The sequence below is a fragment of the Helianthus annuus genome, chromosome 15, assembly GCF_002127325.2.
Source record: "Helianthus annuus cultivar XRQ/B chromosome 15, HanXRQr2.0-SUNRISE, whole genome shotgun sequence".
In the NCBI taxonomy this organism is placed as follows: Eukaryota; Viridiplantae; Streptophyta; class Magnoliopsida; order Asterales; family Asteraceae; genus Helianthus; species Helianthus annuus.
The window spans coordinates 156119867-156133005 of NC_035447.2; positions in this window are offsets into that span (position 1 = coordinate 156119867).

A 13139-nucleotide genomic window follows, 5' to 3' on the forward strand; every position below is an offset into this window, starting at 1 on the left:
AACTTAGTGTTCTAAGATTAATTCGGTTTATGCCGGTTTTGCCCTTTTTAGCCATGAATTGAGTTTTACAAAACCTTTTGACCTCAAACCAATTTCTACTGATTTGTTATGATAAATAACTTATTTTGAGCTTCTGGAATATTAAAAATATCAGCTTTTTACAGAAAACCCGGAAATGGCTCCAAATCGCTTTTTAGGCATTTTAACGCATAAGTGTGCTCTAGAACCTTATTAAGCTTAAAGGATTGAACCTACTGATGTAATCAGTGAATTTTTATATTTTAAACAGTAGGTAAATGTTTTGAACTCAGAATTCCAAAATTGACCTTTTAGGCACATGTGAAATTACCAAAATGCCCCTACGGTGCATAGTAAGGTTAAAGATAATAAATTTCACATAGATTTGATACCCTACTGTTATAACTTAGTAAATTAAGTATATTTACTAAATTATTCAGACCTGTAACTCAGGTTATTATTTTTAACCCTTTTCACCTTATAAAATGACCAAAACGCCCTTATGAGGCATAGTTTTGGTTCAAAATCATTTGGGGCATAATGGAAGGTATCATTCTGATATCACAACATATTTTAAGCATATTGACTTCAGAAACTTGTATTTGCCTCTTATGGTTACTCATTACGCACTATACGCGTACGGATCGGCTTATGTGACTAGTATGGCCATTTTAGCCGAAACGGGTCAAACCATATCTTTTTGGTCTCAAAATCCAGAATGTGATTATGTTACCCATATAAAACAAGTGTGCAAGCTTGTTGGGACAAAACCACATTCTAAAACGGTCTTCGCCTTATTGTGCGTTTAAAACCGTAATCTTCATATAAAACTAACCGGTCTAAGCTTAAGACCCGTTAGGATTCTAATAGGTTATTAAAACCTTAATTTCCAGATCTAGGAGCCCAGTAAAAGCTACGTGCACTCGTTATACTTGGTTTATACTTTGCTCAGGTAAATACATTTAACTTATTTTCCCTATACGGGCTTGGGGTACGGTATATAAAATACCGCTTGGTCGGGTAATTGACCTTAACCGGTCTGTGGTTATGTGCAGTCAAGTGACCCGTTTAAAAATGCTGTTTTGTTTGTTTAACGCCTTTGGGAGTTTAATGACCATGTCCCGGATATCCTTGGCATCATTCAAAGAATGGCCACGACCTTAGCACTCGGGTGTAGGCGTACACCCGTAGTGCAGTACAATATGTATAATCGTCGGTACGAGAGAAGTCTCGCGGCAGAATTATATTAAGTGGCGTGTCTATTAATCTTTAACCCGGCACGACCCGGGCTACCGAACGCAGAATAAACATGTAATTCTTTTACAAGATTATTAAGCAAAATAATTATCCCAAGTTATAAAAAGTTTTATGCCACAGGCATTTAAATCAATTTTAAACATTTTCAAAATGAGTCAGTTAAATTGTATTTACCAGTGTAAACTGACGTATTTTCCAAAAAGACTAAGTGCAGGTACTACGCGTAATAGGCTGGTTACTCCTTAAGCATCCATAGAAGTCTCGCAAGCTTAGGATGCATGAAGTTTGTTGAAATGAAGTTTCCTTCTTGTTTGATTCTGCCTGTGGATTCTATTTCGACATTTTGTGATATTTGAATATTACAATAATTTAAGTTGAAATAAATCTATCTTTGCTTCTGCTGTGCATTATAATTTGTGTTGTTTGACTATGATGATATCAACTACGTCACGTTAATCCCCCACCGGACCCGCCGGTGACATGTGGAAATTAGGGGTGTGACAGGTTGGTATCAGAGCCAACACTGAGTGAATTAAACACTAGCCTTTTTGTGTTTAGTCTTAGTGCACGAATTGCACATTCTTCGAGTTTCGAGTCTAGACAAAGAACATAGGACAAAACTCTGTTTTGTTTTTTTTTTTTTGGGTCTTTATTTTATTATATTGTTGTTGTTATCTAAAACATGTATGCAGGTCAACATGCCACCAAGATTTCTTCGCGGTCGAGGCAAAGGACCAGTCACGGGTCACGATCACGAAGCCGGACCTTCGCACCGGCGTACCCCATCCATTACCATGAGCACTAGTCCACAAGAGCCGTGGAGGCTCTATGTCGAACCCGGGAGGCGGTCAGTCTCCCTCAGCTCTTCACCTTCTTACCAGCATTCCTTTGGGCCTCAATCGGAAAATGAGCCCAACGAACAACCACCCTCTTTCATACCTTTGCAGAGATCCAACTCTCACCACTCCTTTGGTGACCCAACCCCAACCTTTCAGAGCCGGTTCAACCCGGCTAATATCTTTCCAGAACTCGTGGATCATAACCCACTGGCGCCTGAGGATCATTTCTCAGGTGGCCACGCTGATGACATGGACGAAGACACGGACCCCGTGGAGCCCGCGTCTGGAACCCCCAACCACCCGATAGAGATCTCCGACGGGTCGTCTTTTCACGGATCGCCTTATCACGGTCCGGACAGCTACGAGGAGAGGTTCCGAAACATCGACTGGTATTTTACCCCCTCACACCACTCCTCTCCATATCAGCAGCAGCAGCAGCAACAACAGCAACAGGATCCTTCTCAGGATTCTCGCTTCGTGGCAGTTACTCCGCTGCCACCACCACCAGTGGAGCAACAACCGCCTCCAGAGCCACCGAGGCGGAGGAGGTCAAACGCACGGATGTCCGTGCGAGGGGGTGTCCGCATCAGCACTCCCCAACCATCAAGTGGCAGTCATTATCCGCCACTCCAGGAGGAAGAAGAAGAGCCACAGATGGTGGTCCATCAAACCCCATTCCAGAGGTCAACTCAGTGCCTGGGGCCTCCGTTGGGTTTTGACAACCCAATCCCTGCTTATGCCGGTTCCGCGGCATACAACCCGTTTGAAATGCCGGGCCACAACAGCTTTAACTATGCTAACGTGGACCCATATCAGGAGGCGTGGAATTACAACGCTCGACCCCCTGAAGGGCCCTATGGTGGTCCTTGGACTACCGGGTACCCTCCATATGTGTACCAGCAGCCACCACCTCCTCAGCCGTTGTACCAGCCACCGCAGCCACAGCTTATCCCGCCGGAGCGTCAGCAGGAGGTTCTTGATAGGTTGAACCAGGTCGAACGAGAAGTTCGAGAAGACCGCAGGGAGCGGAAAGGCTTCTTCAAGGGTCTGTCAGACTTGCTAAAGGGGAAGTCCAAGAGGAGGGGTCACTGAAGACCTTGTTGTTTATTTGCTTAGTTGTAATCAGACCCTGCGTGGACTTGTTGTTTCAGTATTCAGCTCCTGCGCGAGCTTGTCTTTTAGTATTCTGCCCCTGCGTGGGCATGTCTTTCAGTTGACCCCTGCGTGGGTTTGTTTGTTGTTTTGTTTGTTGTATTTCGCCCCTGCGTGGGCATGTTATTTGTAGAAGTCCCATTTAGGGCAAGTATTGTACTGTTAAATCTTTATTAGTGAAATGTTGCATTAAATTTTCATGATTGTTGTTATAAATAAGTATATGAATAAACTTAAAATAAAAAGGTAAAAATGAAAATAACATTTCCTAAATTAAAGAAGACCTACCATTAATATAAAATGGCAAAATCTAAAAAGGGACAAGACCTAGCCACATGTCATTTTAAGACAAGGCCAAGATGGTATCTCCATAATTAGATTCAGGTCCATAATTAACGTCTCAACTTAGGATTGGTCCTCGTTATAAAGAGAATCTAAGGGGTAAAGCCTAGCCACGTGTCGTCGCAGACATGGCCAAGATGGTAGGACCTGTCTAGAGGATTCCAAATTCTGTTAACATCTGTAAGTATGTTAACATACTGGGCAAATTGTGACACAGTAAAAGTCACATAGGCCATCATTGAAAATTGGGTTAATTTAAAATTCCCTGTAAGTAAATATCCATTCCTTGGGAATGAAGTGCCTACGGGTAATAATTAATGTCAGTTAGGACTAGGAGACAGTTAGAGTCTGCAACTCACTGTCTAGGATAGGGTAATGAACTGTGAATCAAACCCTAATACCTTGATCCTGTAAGAATCCGGGTTAGAGATTAACACTGTCTTCGTGACTAAGTTATATGTTAAATCTTAATTGTAATATAGGATTATAATAAAGATCCTGAATAATTACTTAATTAACAAATTAACCAGCAATGGCTATATATAAAACCATGGTTAATAAAATATAAAATACTGTATTAGCTTCTAAATAAAACCTTGCCTATTATTGTCTATATGTAGCAATTGAAGCTACATGGCGGGGTCGGACGAAGTGAACAGTCGTCCGGTAGAGAATCACGATAATGCAAAAATACAGTTAACTGGCGCAGAGCTGAAAGCGCTTGTGGATGATGCGGTTACTAAGGCATTAGAAAGACAGTACAGTGAGTACAGCGGGACCCATAGTAGGACCTTGTCTACACCGCATATCAAATCCAAAACTCATTCGGGAGGTCACAGCAAACCACCACCTACCCCACCAAAGTCTAAGAAAGATGAGTCTAAGAAAAATGAGTCTAAGAAAGAGGATGACAGACATTCCTCCAACGAAAACAGTGTCCCATCCAAAAGGGTAGTATTGGAAGACAAGCCTTATGTCAAAGGGTGCACATATAAGTACTTCGTGTCTTGTAAACCCCAGGATTTTACTGGGGAGAAGGGGGCAGTGGACTGTATGACTTGGCTTGATGAAATGGAGACAGTGGTGGATATAAGTGGCTGTGCTGAAAAAGATATTGTGAAGTTTGCGTCACAATCTTTCAAAGGTGACGCCCTATCATGGTGGAAGTCGTTGATTCAAGCCACCGGAAAGGTACCTCTATACAACATGACTTGGGAACAATTTGTTGCCCTGATCAAGGAAAATTACTGCCCTCAGCACGAGGTCGAAAGAATAGAGTCCGATTTCTTGTCTCTGGTGATGAAGAACCTGGACTGCCAGGCTTACCTCACAACCTTCAATACCTTGTCAAGGCTAGTTCCCTATCTCGTAACACCTAAACCGAAGAGAATAGCCCATTTCATTGGGGGTCTGGCCCCAGAAATTAAATCAAGTGTCAAGGCCTCTTGGCCCACTACGTTTCGATCAGTAGCTGATATATCTCTGTCCCTTACACTAGACGCAGTTAGACAGAGATCCCTGAGAGCTGCAGACGCCGAGAAATGAAAACGCGAAGATGATGGTTCGCGACGCTCAGATAAGAAGCGTAAGGGCAATGACGACCACAAGAAAGGGTCGGGATCCAAGAAGGGAGATCAACAGTCGGGTGAAAAACCCAGGTGCAAAGTTTGTAAGAAGCACCATTACGGGAAATGCAGGCAGGAGTCTAGATCCCAATCCCAGCAGAAACTATGTGGGATTTGCAAGTCCCCGGATCATAAGGCATTAGATTGCAAGAAACTTAAGGATGCCACCTGCTACAATTGTAATGAGAAGGGACATATTAGACCCAACTGCCCGAAACTTGCCAAGAAAGCAGAAGAGGGAAAGAAGACTAATGCAAGGGTCTTCCGCATGGATGCGAAGGAAGCTATCCAGGATGCTAATGTCATAACAGGTACTTTTCTCATTAATGATGTCTACGCAAGGATATTGTTTGACTCTGGGGCGGATAGATCCTTTGTAGATAATAAGTTCTGTGATTTATTGAAACTACCTGTTAAAACCCTAAGTATGAAATATGAAGTAGAATTAGCTGATGGATCGATAGAAACAGTTTCAACTGTATTAGACGGATGTGTCCTATCCATTAGGAACCACTCTTTTCCTTTATCCTTGTTACCCTTTAAGCTAGAAGGCTTTGATATAGTAATAGGAATGGATTGGTTATCGCATAACCAAGCCCAGATAGTGTGCAACAAGAAGCAGATAGTAATCAAGACTCCATCCAGTGAGCCACTCACTATTCAGGGAGATACTCAACATGGATTGCCTGAGCAAGTGGCTATGCTCAAGGCATCCAGGTGTCTGAGTAAAGGTTGCATCATCTATATGGCACAAGTGACCATTGACGAGAAGAAGCCCAGGATCGAAGACATACCCGTCATTTCTGAATATCCCGAAGTTTTTCCGGAAGAACTACCTGGTTTGCCACCAGATAGGCAGGTGGAATTTAGGATTGACATCATCCCCGGAGCTGCACCAGTGGCTAGAGCACCATATAGATTAGCGCCAACGGAGATGAAGGAATTAAGGACACAGCTAGATGATTTACTAGCTAAAGGTTTCATTAGACCTAGTTCATCTCCGTGGGGAGCACCAATTCTGTTCGTCAAAAAGAAGGATGGATCAGTGCGTCTATGCATTGATTACCGTGAGCTAAACAAGGTTACTATCAAGAACAGATATCCTTTGCCTAGAATCGATGATCTATTCGACCAGCTACAGGGAGCGAGTTACTTCTCCAAGATAGATCTCAGGTCAGGCTATCATCAACTGAAGGTCAAGGAGGAGGATGTACATAAGACCGCGTTTAGGACTCGTTATGGTCATTATGAGTTCCTAGTGATGCCTTTTAGGCTCACCAACGCACCTGCCGCATTCATGGATCTCATGAATCACGTATGTAAGCCTTATCTAGATAAATTTGTCATCGTCTTCATCGATGACATCCTCATCTACTCGAAGAACCAAGCTGACCATGAGAAGCATCTTCGGTGCATTCTTAAGCTGCTCCATCAAGAGAAGCTCTATGCCAAGTTTTCAAAGTGTGAATTTTGGCTTCGCGAAGTCCAGTTCCTTGGACATGTTGTGAGCGAACATGGAATTCAAGTGGATCCCGCAAAGATAGAAGCTATTATGAACTGGCAAGAGCCAAAGACGCCTTCAGAGATTCGTAGTTTCCTAGGTTTGGCTGGATACTATAGGCGTTTTATTGAAAACTTCTCAAGGATTGTTGCACCCTTAACGTCGTTAACGCGTAAGAACATTAAGTTTAATTGGGGGCCTAAGCAGCAAGAATCTTTTGATATCTTGAAGCAGAAGTTGAGTAACGCTCCAGTGCTGACTCTACCTGAAGGCATTGAAGAATTTGTGGTGTATTGTGATGCATCACACATCGGAATGGGTTGTGTGTTAATGCAAAAGGGCAAGGTCATAGCCTATGCTTCACGTCAATTAAAGGTGCACGAAAAGAATTACACCACCCATGACTTGGAGTTGGATGCCGTTGTATTTGCACTTAAGCTTTGGAGGCATTATCTGTATGGGACGAAGTGTGTGATCTATTCCGACCACAAGAGCCTTCAACACCTGTTCAATCAGAAGGATTTGAACATGAGGCAGCGACGATGGATGGAAACCTTGAACGATTATGATTGTGAAATAAGATACCATCCAGGCAAGGCCAATGTAGTCGCAGATGCTTTGAGCAGGAAAGAAAGAGTGAAGCCGATAAGGATCAATGCCAAGAGCATTGAAATTAAGAGCAGATTGAATGAAAGGTTGTTAGCTGCACAAAAGGAAGCTGTGTTGGAAGCTAACTATCCTGAGGAGAAATTAGGAGTAACTGAAGAACAGTTGTCCTACGATAAAGACGGAATGTTGAGATTAAATGGACGAATATGGGTTCCTGTATATGGAGGACTTCGGGATGTTATCCTCAAGGAAGCCCACACTTCCAAGTATTCCGTCCATCCTGGAGCTGATAAGATGTACCAGGATTTAAAGGAAAATTATTGGTGGATAGGCTTGAGAAAGTCTATAGCTGCTTACGTAGCGAAATGCTTGACGTGTGCTAAAGTCAAAGCTGAACATCAGAAGCCGTCAGGTTTGCTGCAACAGCCTGAAATTCCCACTTGGAAATGGGAAATGGTAACAATGGACTTCATCACCAAATTGCCTAAGACGCCGAAGGGAAATGATACTATATGGGTCATAGTTGATAGACTGACTAAGTCAGCACATTTCCTGCCCATTAAAGAAACCTTCAGCTCTGACATGTTAGCTCAACTGTACGTGGATAAGATTGTGTCCTTGCATGGCGTACCAGTATCTATTATCTCAGATCGGGATACTAGATACACATCTCATTTCTGGAAGAGTTTCCAACAGTCTCTGGGCACTCAATTGAATTTCAGTACGGCTTACCATCCTCAGACGGATGGGCAGAGTGAGCGTACTATTCAAACGTTGGAAGACATGCTGCGTGCATGTGTAATTGATCTAGGAGGTAGTTGGGACAGGCATTTACCGTTAGTCGAGTTCTCCTACAATAATAGCTACCATACTAGCATTAAGGCTGCGCCTTTTGAGGCACTATATGGTAGAAAGTGCAGAACGCCCATTTGCTGGGCAGAAGTGGGAGATACGCAATTATCAGGTCCTGACTTAGTCTTCAAGACAACGGACAAGATTGTCCAAATTCGCGACTACCTGAAAGCTGCTCGGGATAGGCAAAAGAGCTATGCGGATGAAAGGCGAAAACCTCTCAAGTTTGAGGTTGGCGATAAAGTTTTGCTCAAAGTATCACCTTGGAAAGGGGTGATGCGATTTGGTAAGAAAGGTAAGTTAAGCCCAAGGTATATAGGACCATTCGAGATCATCGAATGTGTAGGATCAGTGGCTTACAAGTTAAACTTACCCGAAGAGCTCGATGGTATTCATAATGTATTTCACGTCTGCAATCTGAAGAAATGTCTGGCCAAAGAAGCTTCGGAGAAAGCTTGTGCCTATTGTCAAGGTGAAGTGGGACGCCCGCAGAGGTCCTGAATACACGTGGGAGCTAGAATCCTCAATGAAAGAGAAATACCCTCATCTATTTCCTTAAATCTCGTGGACGAGATTTCTTTTAAGGGGGTGAGGATGTAACACTTTGAAAATTTATGTCCAATAAAGTATAAACACGTGTCATAAGCTCTGAACGTGAGAAAGAATACTTTGGAGGGACTAAAGTTGACAAACGGGGAAACTATGTGAATATAAGGGTCCAAAGTGTCAACAATGGATAAATATATTCTAAAATAGCCCTACATAATGTTTATACCTTCCAACGAATAAATCATGGATCATACGAAGCTAAACATGAAAGAAAGTGAGGAACTACAAACTACAGGGGCTAAAAGCGTCAACATGTGCAAAGTATACCTCTGAGTGACCTTTTGGCAGACCCGAAGCTTTGTAACGATAAAATATACTCACTAGAATATGTGCTTAAAATTTCATAAAGTTTCGTTATCGTATGAGAAAGTTATGATCAAATTCGTGTTCGAGGGGTTAAAAGCATCAACATTGAATTCTATAGCTTATGAGTGGTTACAAGGTTGGTCAAGGACTTAACCAAGTTAGTAAAAGTCCCAAGGCCCTTAAAAATAAGGTTAAGAGGTCAAAAGTGCAAAAACAAAGCTTAAAACCACGTTACAAAGGACCAGGGACCAAAAGTGTAAAAGATGAAACTTGTTTGGCAGGTTATACAGGTCAGGCGGCCCGCATTAGAACCCCCTTGTAACCTCAGGCGGGCCGCATCAGGCTGCCAGCATCAGAATTCGTGGACAGCTGCCATTTCAGGCCTGATAACCGACTTTAAAAGCTTGTTTTACATACCAGGGGTGCATAGGGGGCACATGTAATGATCTTGTATCATGTGTAGACTTGTTTGGCACCATCCTATGAGATCAAAACTAGTATATAAGAAGCTTGAAGTTGTGAATATCACTTGCATTCATTTACAACTTTGCATAAGTCCACTTCTGGAGCTCTCTGGACTTCAAGCCATCTTCCTAGTGATCTCTAATCTCAATTAGGACTCTTGTAAGTGTCCTTAACCCTTCCTAATTCGTTTTAGCTTAGTTAATTAGCTAAAAGTCAAACCGTTGTAATTAAGGTTTGACTTCATGATTAACTAAAATGTGCTCTGTCAAATCACGAATTAAAAGTACCTTTAAGTAGGTAATTATGTGGGTAACAAACCCTTAAAAGGGTATTTCCAGATTCCCACTCTAACTATGCTAATTGTCGAGTCAAAGCTTATTATAAAAAGTCAACAAAAAGGTTATTTGCAAATTAATGCATAATTAGCAATGTAGGTTACATGCAATCTGTTTGATCATTAAAGTAACTTGGTAATTAATGTAAGAACATGTTCCAACATGTTCAACTCGACAATTTTCAGTTTAGGCTCGGTTTGGAACCGAAAGTCGCAAAGTTTGACTTCTGCTTTGACTTTCAGTTCTGACTCGTTTAAGCCAAGATTAGGATTTCCTTAGAGCTTCTTTTGAACCTATTTACATGTTAGTATAACTCTATGAGATTATACTACTTGGTTCATTAGATATCCTATTCACATGCATGTTTCCGTTAATCGCTTATATGTTGACCATTATGCCCATTTGACCTTAAAACGTGATTTTTGAAAATGTAAATGGGTAGGCACCTTAGCTACTGATTTATAAACTTGCACCCAAAATTTGAGGTCTAGATTAAAAGTTATGCTCAATAGCGTAATTAAGAGCTTCTTTACTAATTAAATGGCGTAAATTACGTATAGCCTATCAAAACCCAAATTTTTATACCAAACATTTTACCCACTGTTATAAAATAATATTTTGGGATTTTTGGTGATTTTTATTTATTTTTAGGCTGAGCATAACTTAGTGTTCTAAGATTAATTCGGTTTATGCCGGTTTTGCCCTTTTTAGCCATGAATTGAGTTTTACAAAACCTTTTGACCTCAAACCAATTTCTACTGATTTGTTATGATAAATAACTTATTTTGAGCCTTCTGGAATATTAAAAATATCAGCTTTTTACAGAAAACCCGGAAATGGCTCCAAATCGCTTTTTAGGCATTTTAACGCATAAGTGTGCTCTAAAACCTTATTAAGCTTAAAGATTGAACCTACTGATGTAATCAGTGAATTTTTATATTTTAAACAGTAGGCAAATGTTTTGAACTCAGAATTCCAGAATGTGATTATGTTACCCATATAAAACAAGTGTGCAAGCTTGTTGGGACAAAACCACATTCTAAAACGGTCTTCGCCTTATTGTGCGTTTAAAACCGTAATCTTCATATAAAACTAACCGGTCTAAGCTTAAGACCCGTTAGGATTCTAATAGGTTATTAAAACCTTAATTTCCAGATCTAGGAGCCCAGTAAAAGCTACGTGCACTCGTTATACTTGGTTTATACTTTGCTCAGGTAAATACATTTAACTTATTTTCCCTATACGGGCTTGGGGTACGGTATATATAATACCGCTTGGTCGGGTAATTGACCTTAACCGGTCTGTGGTTATGTGCAGTCAAGTGACACGTTTAAAAATGCTGTTTTGTTTGTTTAACGCCTTTGGGAGTTTAATGACCATGTCCCGGATATCCTTGGCATCATTCAAAGAATGGCCACGACCTTAGCACTCGGGTGTAGGCGTACACCCGTAGTGCAGTACAATATGTATAATCGTCGGTACGAGAGAAGTCTCGCGACGGAATTATATTAAGTGGTGTGTTTATTAATCTTTAACCCGGCACGACCCGGGCTACCGAACGCAGAATAAACATGTAATTCTTTTACAAGATTATTAAGCAAAATAATTATCCCAAGTTATAAAAAGTTTTATGCCACAGGCATTTAAATCAATTTTAAACATTTTCAAAATGAGTCAGTTAAATTGTATTTACCAGTGTAAACTGACGTATTTTCCAAAAAGACTAAGTGCAGGTACTACGCGTAATAGGCTGGTCACTCCTTAAGCATCCATAGAAGTCTCGCAAGCTTAGGATGCATGAAGTCTGTTGAAATGAAGTTTCCTTCTTGTTTGATTCTGCCTGTGGATTCTATTTCGACATTTTGTGATATTTGAATATTACAATAATTTAAGTTGAAATAAATCTATCTTTGCTTCCGCTGTGCATTATAATTTGTGTTGTTTGACTATGATGATATCAACTACGTCACGTTAATCCCCCACCGGGCCCGCCGGTGACACGTGGAAATTAGGGGTGTGACACGATTTTGCCCCCAGTGTATAACTACAGACACAAGATGGGGGAATAGTGCCAGGCTGCTGCCTGGAACTCCCCATTGGCCCAACCAATTTACGATTTTATCCCCGCTTTAAAATTACGATTTTACCATCAATTCAAAATTACGTTTTTACCCCCAGTTCAAAATAAAATTATAATTTTGCCCTCAACTAAAAATTACAATTTTGGTCTCGATTCAAAATTACGATTTTACCCCGTTTAAATTTACAGTTTTGCAATTAGTTTTGTTTTTCTCCTCCTAGCCAAATTACGATTTTCCTCTCAATTTAAATTTACATTTTTGTCATCATTTTTTCTTTGCTTTACTGTTTCTTTTTTTTTCGTCCTTCTCTACTTTATATATATATTATAGTTATTATTGCGCAAAACTATTAAAAAAACTTTCGCAATTCAATTGGTTGTATGAACATTCAAATATAGTGAGTATCTAGGGTTCGAAGCTCTTCATGGGAAATAAAATTTTTTATTAGCTGCTACCAAATAAAAGTTTGAGTAAATTGTTTCATTTATAATTTTTTTTATTTGTCTATTATTCTTAATAATATTTTCCGTGATTTATTCTTTCTTCTTTTTTTTTCAGTTTTATGTTGTTTTCTCTGCTTCTAAATTTGTAATTTTTATAACTAACCGGCACAGTACCGGTATTTACGGGTAAAACACCAGTAAGTAACGTACCGAACGGGTACCGTGCTCATCCCGTTACAAAAAGAAACGAATCGATAACATTCGAATTCTCCGCCGCGTAGCACAGGGAATTTCACTGCTTATAAAATAAGGGAGAGGATCAAATAGGAAATTTATTTTGACTAGGAAGGATAGGAAGCAATAATAGAAGGACATGTGGCAAAAAATAAAAATCACAAGGAAGGGCATTTTAGTCCAATACAAATTAGTTTCATATAACCCTAAATAAAAAAAACTCACCAGAACCTTATAGTTCATCCCACCCCCACACCACCACCACCGTCACCGCCGCTCCACCGCCCACCACAACCATCACTGTCATCCCCCCCACCACCACGACCATCTTCCGTTCTTCTTCAATTTTTTCCTTTATGCAATAATTGTTACGGATTTGGTACATAATTGAATATAAGCTCGATTTCGATCTCCGATTCCCGGCGAGTTAACTTGGCTGGTACAACAGAGTTTCGATCTCAGAAAGTTAAA